Below are 8,870 nucleotides of genomic sequence, written 5' to 3'. Positions count from 1 at the left end.
CCTAAGAAGCCTTTATAAAAAAGACAGAAATTCAGAGACAGATAGAGAATCATGAAACAGACTAAAAAATGGTCAAGAAAGCTGGTGAAAAATTATAGCAAGTGAAATTTTCCATCCAAGAACTTCACAAAAAGTGGTCAGAAGTTCAAGGGCAATAGGAAAGAAGATAACCAACAAACTTTCCCTGAGGAAGTCCCAAGATCATTGGAAACCCTTGTCAAGGAGGTCTTGGAAATCTTGGACAATAGCAGTGAATAGTGTGGGAATGACAGAAACCAGAGCAAATTTAGTTCTGACCAGGACATCAAATAAGAAGATGGAAGAGAAGGGGAAGAAGGAATTAAACATTTATATAGCATCAACTATGTTCTAGACACTATGCTAAATACATTTTTACAATTATCTGAGAGATCCCCAACACCCTATTAAGGGACATAATAAAAAACCTTGAAGATCTGGAGGGGATGAATCTCAAAGTCCACAAGAAATTCCCAATATAGCTAAGTAAATTAGGCCAGAGTAGCATCTTTTTTACTATTTAAATTAGAATGTTTTGTCTTGGAATCAGCTGTGCATATCAGATTTTTCTCAGTGGTTTCTCAGTGAGGATTATACAAGACCCAAAGACAAATATGGGAATTCTGGTATCTCAATTAAGGCAGAGATTATGATCTATATGTCTGAGATAAAGAGAAGACAAAAAATGGATTAATAGGAGACTTCTATCAAACTTTAAAAAAAACCAATTAATTGTCATACCATACAATCACCTTATCAGAATCCTTATATTTAAGACAAATATAGTCTTTTTTTCTTTTTTCTATTTTTTTTTTATTTAATAGCCTTTTATTTACAGGATATATGCATGGGTAACTTTACAGCATTAACAATTGCCAAACCTCTTGCTCCAATTTTTCACCTCTTACCCCCCCACCCCCTCCCCCAGATGACAGGATGACCAGTAGATGTTAAATATATTAAAATATAAATTAGATACACAATAAGTATACATGACCAAACCGTTATTTTGCTGTACAAAAAGAATCAGACTCTGAAATATTGTACAATTAGCTTGTGAAGGAAATCAAAAATGCAGGTGGGCCTAAATATGGGGATTGGGAGTTCAATGTAATGGTTTTTAGTCATCACCCAGAGTTCTTTCTCTGGGCGTAGCTGGTTCAGTTCATTACTGCTCCACTGGAAATGATTTGGTTAATCTCGTTGTTGAGGATGGCCAGGTCCATCAGAACTGGTCATCATATAGTATTGTTGTTGAAGTATATAATGATCTCCTGGTCCTGCTCATTTCACTCAGTATCAGTTTGTGTAAGTCTCTCCAGGCCTTTCTGAAATCATCCTGTTGGTCATTTCTTACAGAACAGTAATATTCCATAATATTCATATACCACAATTTATTCAGCCATTCTCCAACTGATGGGCATCCATTCAGTTTCCAGTTTTTAGCCACTACAAAAAGGGCTGCCACAAACATTCGTGCACATACGGGTCCCTTTCCCTTCTTTATAATCTCTTTGGGATATAATCCCAGTAGTAACACTGCTGGATCAAAGGGTATGCACAGTTTAATAACTTTTTGAGCATAGTTCCAAACTACTCTCCAAAATGGTTGGATTCGTTCACAACTCCACCAACAATGCATCAATGTCCCAGTTTTCCCGCATCCCCTCCAACAATCATCATTATTTTTTCCTGTCATCTTAGCCAATCCGACAGGTGTGTAGTGGTATCTTAGAGTTGTCTTAATTTGCATTTCTCTGATTAGTAATGACTTGGAGCATCTTTTCATATGACTAGAAATAGTTTCAATTTCTTCATCTGAGAATTGTCTGTTCAGACAAATATAGTCTTAATACTCATACCAAGGAAGGATGAATTATAGAAAAACTACTACAGACAAATATAATTAATGATTATGGATTCATAAATTTTAATAAAATACAAACTACAGAAATACATTATAAATATATGCATATGTTTGTGTGTGTGTGTGTGTATATATATATATATATATATATATATATATATATATATATATATGGGACCAGTAGTAATCCTCCAATAGATAAGGAATCAAAGGATATGAACAAACAATTCCGAAAAGAGAAATTACAAAGTATTAACAACCATATGAAAGAATGTTCCAAATACAGGTATGCTATTAGTAGAATTGTGAATATTACTATTTTGGAAAAAATTTGAAATTATGTAAATAAACTAACTAAAATTTTTTCCCTTTGACCCACAAATTCTGTTACTAGACTTATATTTCAGGGAATCCATTATAGAAAAGAGTCTCATATAAAACAAAATATTTATCGCAGTACTTTTTGTGATAAAAAAGCACCAAAAAAGAATGCAAATCACCATTGACTGTAGAATAGCTATACAAATTATGTACATGAATGCAATGAAATGTTACTATACTTTAAACATCAAGCTTATGAGTTTATATATTATTACATAGATACAGTAAAAGGATGCTAAACCAACTATGTAAAACAGTACATAGAGTTCCAAGTCTGGAATCAGGAAGACTCTTCTACCTGAGTTCAAATCTGGTCTTAGACACTTATTGGGAATGCCACTTCACCTTGTTTGCCTTAGTTTCATTAACAGTAAAATGAACTGAAGAATGAAATGAGAAATAACTCCAGTATCTTTGTCAAAAAAAAAAAAAAATGATTGGGGTGGGGAGGGTCACAAAGAGTCAGATAAGACCAAAAAGCAACTGAACAAGAACTGAACTGAACAAAAAACAACTAAACAAGTTAAATGCAGACTGAACAACAACTGAACAAGAACATCAAAATAAAAAGAAATCATTGGAGTTTTATTATTCTTTTCCAATTAATATTTTTTGTTGTTTAGTCATTTTTTCAGTCATATCCACCTCTTTCTGGACATTTGGGGTTTTCCTAGCCAAGATATTGGTGTGGTTTGCCATTTCCTTCTCCAACTCATCTTATAGAAGGAAAAACTGAGGAAAACACAGTTAAGTGACTTGTACAGGTCACGTAGTTAATAAGTGTCTAAGGACAGATTTGAACTCAGGAAGAGGAGTCTACCTGACTTCAGGCTCAACCCTGTGCCACCTAGATGCCACCATAATAATAAAAGGAAAGAAAAAAAGAAAACTTTTACAATGTTTAGTCAAGTAAAATAAACTAAATTATATGTGTATAATATATACACATCAATATATATATGTGTGTATACATATATGCATACATATATTCATTAATACACATTATGTACATATATGATAATACCTGTTATATGTGTAATGTGTATAATAAATATATACATACATACATGTATCACACATTTCCTTGACTGGGAAATGAACCAGGGACTCTGGGTCATTAGACCACCAGGAAATCTAGCCTGAATCACTGAATGAGTGGGGCTTCAGTCAAACTGAGATTTGTTGAAAACCTTAGCTTAAAAGGGCCAAGGTCTTCTGTAACATCCAGAACCATTTCCAGTCATCCTGGTCTATAGCTGGGTACTGGACTTAAATGGCTCAGGAGGGGAAAGTGAGAGAGGTGATGTTACACAGTTTTCCCTTACTTAAATCCAATTTACCTACATGCCATGGCATCCCTTCCCTAATGTCATGGTCCTCTTTGAGAATAAAGGAAGATCAACAGTGACAATAATATATACATAAGTATGTATACACACCTATATACACACTGCTTGATAAACATTGCATAAGTAAGGCAGGTATCCTAAAAGTCCTACTGCAATTAGAAACTATTAAGGTTTTAAAACTGCTGTAAGAGTTTTGGGACACCTTGTATAAAAGTATTATTATGAAAGTTGAGATCCATTCTTACTTGGTACTGAATTTAGTTCAGAATTGTTTCTCAGAACTGTTAAGAAACTAACAGTGCCCTTTCATCTAGAATTTCCTCTTTCTAATGATTTTCTTCATTCATGGAAGAGAGACAACTAACATATTACAGCCACATATTTTATCAATCATAATTAAAGTGTATGGAAAATAAATGTTGAGATTTGGATCCACATTGGAACCCTTTATTTTTAACCAACTCAAACCTCTCTTACTCACCTGACTCTCTGGAGTTCCTGGAGTGAAATTCTAAAACATTACATCAGATGGTGGCAAAAAGTATCAAAGGATAAGAGTTCAGTTACCCTTCTCTGAGGTTGATGGTTTTCCTTCCATCTCACCTGCCTGGTTGGATTCACAAAAGCTAACAATCTCACTGAACTTGATCTCATCCAAACAGTGACCTGATAGTTACAAATGCCACCTAACACCCAGTAATACAGAACATACTGCATAATTATAATGTGTTCAAACCACCACCATCAGCATCCCCATATGTCTTTTTGGAATAAAATTCTTCTCATTTGAACTTTTAGGTCAAGTCCTATCTTATCTAAGCCTCAGTTTTTCATCAGCAAAATTATAACTGTGTGTATAATGAGAATCAAATAATACAATGTCTATAAAGTACCTTGGAAACTTTAAAATGTTATATTAATATCAACCTTAATAATTATATTCCATTTTTAATAGAGGTTAACTGGAGAATAAAAAAGGAAGACTTCTCATACATGTTCAATCATGTATGTATCAATGGAATTTGTTTTTTGAAGTCACTAAAATCAGTTCTTTTTCAATTGAGCAGGTGATTAATATGGCCACATCTCTTTCCATCAGTTTTCCAAACTCACAAAAAATGCCCAATCAGCATCCTTTTCTGAGATACCCCTGCCAAGTCCACTAAAAAATGTCCAGTCAGCATTTTTACCTAGTGTGGGGAGATAGGTTTACAATAGGAAATGGCCATCACTCATGGAGTAAGTGATTTTCTGGCCCTAAATGGTCAAAAAGCTTAAAAGGTTGGAAAACTGACATATGTCTTCCCAAGAATCTCATCTGCAAGACTGACTGAATGAATGACACTGTAAGACGCCAGAAGTTTTTGCATGACCATTAAGCTTTTCTGGCAAAATCAACTGATACTGCATGTATATCTTTGTGTAGAAGAGGAACCTAGTCAATAGGCCTCCTCCCCTCTGCCATCCGAAAAAAGGACCCATTCATCTTGCCATAGGTGGCTGTCATTTTGAGTATTTTCAGGCAGCTTTTTTCAACCTTGGCGGTTTGGGCAACCTGCCAGTAATGAAGATGTATTAAAGCTTAATGCAGCTTAATGTAATAGGTGTCATGTTCATAATTTACCAAAGCTCTTTCTAAAGCATTAAATTCATTTATACTCCTTAAAAGCTACTCAATCCTGGGGGCTCAGTTATTTCTTTTTTTTTTTAAGGATCAAATGATACATAAATTGTTAACATATCCAAACTCATCCATTAGTGCATGTGAAAGCAATAAATGTGCCAAAGTAGCAATAACATGATCGAGGAAAGTCATTGTGGTCATTAGGGCTGAAAGGGTTTCATTTATGGCCTTGGGAAAGAGAAAGAAGACTATAAATGAACCTGGGGAGGAGCCCCCAATGACCAAGATTATGCTTGAAATGTCACATTATGCTTAAATGAAAATAAGATAAAATGTACATTTTAGATTTCACAAATGGTCAAGATATCTACCTTCCATTTTATAGCCATTGTTGTCCCTCCCATTTAAATTTGCCATTGTGAATTGGAAAGGGATGGACTGATTAAAAATTTAGATCCTCTATGTTATCACTTTCATTTTTGTAAGCACCTTCAGAAATTCTAAAGTCTAAGACTAAGGAGACAGAACCGTTTTTTGGGAGCATAGATCTAAGAAGTCAGCAATTATTGATTCCATAAATTCAAATCAGTTGTTCTTAGGATAGCTGTTCTGAAAAAAAGTATTAGGCAGTTTGGTACGAGGAAAGAGTACTTTACTTTGAAGTCAGAAAATTTGGGTTTATATTCTGCCTGTGATACTTCTTGACTGTATGATATTCTAGGCAAGTCACTCAACTTTCTTCAGCCTCAGTTTACTCATTTATAAAATGAAGGAGTTAAATTAGGTGGCACTTTCTAGCATTTATCTTATCCTAGAAAACAGACAATCTTTGTTTTTTGAGCCTGGTCATTGCTATGAGTCATTCTATTATCACTAGTCTGTATTCCTCCCTTGTTGGTAAGTCTAGCACAGTGATCAAATGACTGGGTATCCGAGAACACTCCTTAGGTAGGTGGAAGGCCTAAATTAAACAGATCAGAATAAAGATACCTTATTGGGAATGATTAGGAAACCATCACATGAAACAATACAACACAATAGTTGCTACCTAGCTTTTCAGAGCTTTCAAGTGATTAATATTTTATATTTGTTTTTTGAAGTCACTAAAATCAGTTCTTTTTCAACTGAACAGGTGATTAATATAGTCAAATCCCTTTCCATCTGTTTTCTAAACCCACAAAAAATGCTCAATCAGCATCCTTTTCTGAGATACAGAATGTTGAATACACATTTGCCTGAACGTTTGCCCCCAAAATGAATGAAAAAAAGAATGTTTCAAGTCCTCCCAGAAAGAAACATCCAAAAGCAAGACTAGGTAAGCACTAAATCTTGACAGCAATATTGGCCAACTTTCTACTTCTCAATAAACTACCCTTGATGAGATTCAAGGGCTAACCTCTTTGGGTTCCAGCGTAGTCCTAGTCAGGTATAAAATATCACTACCAGATACAGGGTCAGTGAAAGCAACCACCAAGCACTGATTAAGAGACTACTATGTGCTCAACAAAGCTAGGCCTAGAGGTACAAAAGAGCAATGGTCTCTGCCTTTAAGGAAAGAGATGTTTTTAATGTATCCAGCCCATCTGTAAAGGACCACAGATGACCTTTCCTCCAAGCAAGCAAGACAAGATGTCCTCTGCAGTGCAGAGTTGGCATGAATATGCAGTTGGAAGACCAAGGGTCTTCCGCTGTGGGGAGCATGGGCTGTCTCCACTCTGGAATGCTAACCAAAAGCCAGACAGAGCAAGCTCAGACCAGGGAGTAAGTGTATCTAACAACCTCTAATTAAGTCATGTCATGTAGCCGGCTTCACAGGGAGAAAGAAATGCCTACACTAATTGCATTTAGTTCATCTTGTCGCATGCTCCCAATCATAACTGCTAATTCAATTGTACATTCATTCTGCTAGCTCATTGCCATTAAGTACACATTTAATTACTTCAATAAAGGATTAATATGCAGCACACAAAAGGGAGGATGGTACGCCGTGCCAAAACACACAGCTGCCCCACCGTTTAGCCCAGAGATAAAGAAAGAATATCATTTGGGCAGCATAATCTGGCTACAAATACATCATTATTATTTGAACATTCAGGACTTTTATTTTCACGCTTGTTAGTAACCCTCTGCATGCATAGATTTACTTGGCACCAAAAAGAGCTGTAATGGTCAATTGACAGCTCTTCCATTGTTGTCTCAATCATGCAGCCACCCTGCCATGCAGAGACCCTCCTCCCCTTCCCCTCCATCACTCCCCCCTAGGCTTGTAAAGTTGCTCTTATCTTGTCTCCAGGCGAAGCCTTACAGCAGCTACATTACAACATCCTGAGATAAGGGGTCTAGCTTGATATTGTTCCTCCTTGTACTGTGCAAAACTGACAAAGCTGGCATGTATAAAAGAGAGAGAGAATAACAAAGCCAGCTCACCCTTATCCATCTCCTCCTCCCCACCCCAACACATACGATCTCTGAGGACAGCCCATCAATTCTGCAGGATGTACACAATCATTATTGTAGGGGAAACAAAAGCTGGTGTCAATTGTGCTATGTTATAAAGCAGTCCCTCAAATTAAAACCATGTACCTAACTGCATCTGATGGCAGAAGCTATTTAGCAGTGATATTTTACAGAAAGGCAATGAAAAGCAATAAGTGCTTTATTTAATGTATCTGTTCAATCCAGCTGCCCCCATGGGCCTTAATAGAAGTTGTCGATCAATGTCAGGCCCTTTGAAATAACTACACCAGACTGCAATAAACATGAAGGAAAGATAACTAGAGCTACTGATCAGCCTCTTGTTACCTTCCTGGACTCAGAGATTTGTCATTTTTTTTTTATACCGCTCATAATGGCTCAACTTGATTATCATGCCAGCCAATGTCTGTGGTGAGTAGTTAAGAGCAGTTTTAGGAGAAGAAGCAAAGTTCAAAAGGGTAGAGAAGGAAAAAAAGAAAGACTAACAAGAAGTATTTTTTTAAGGGATAAAGAGAAGAAAGTTTACTCAAGATCCATATAGACTTTATCAGGTTCAACCTCTGTGAAAGATATTTGTTGTCCTGATCTTTCTGTTACTTACTCTACCTGATGCTTAGTAGACTTTGGATTGGGAACTATAAAAAAAAAAAAAAAAAAAAAAAAAAAAAAAAAAAAAAAAAGACAGGAAAAGCTGGTTTCAATGAACCTCCAATTCTTATTAGCCTGGTACAGCAGGAAGCCCATGGGCACAGTAGCCCCTAATAATAAAAGGGTCCACATGGAGATAGCCAATATACCACTGCTTTTAGTAACAGGACAGTTACTATCCAGAGGATTTCTGAGAATGAAACATTATGGAGTAGTTTCAGATGTGTTTAAATGAAAGATCAGTGGTTTGATTTATCATACATTTTGCCACTGAAAAAAATCAATAGCCACAAGGGAAACATGTGCAAGCCTCCTCTTCACATATGTCCAGATCATATGGAGGCTTCACTGGAGGCAAGAAGAGCTGAGTCATATGCCTATTTTACCACTGACTAGAAATATGCCCCTTTCTCTAAGTCTTATTTTCTACAACTGGAAGACAGAGTTTACATATTTTATTATGTTAAAAATATTCTCATGATATGTTGTTTTAAAGACATATTAAAAT

This window comes from Sarcophilus harrisii, chromosome 6 (genome assembly GCF_902635505.1).
Source record: "Sarcophilus harrisii chromosome 6, mSarHar1.11, whole genome shotgun sequence".
Classification (NCBI taxonomy): Eukaryota; Metazoa; Chordata; class Mammalia; order Dasyuromorphia; family Dasyuridae; genus Sarcophilus; species Sarcophilus harrisii.
This window is presented reverse-complemented; position numbering follows the sequence as displayed.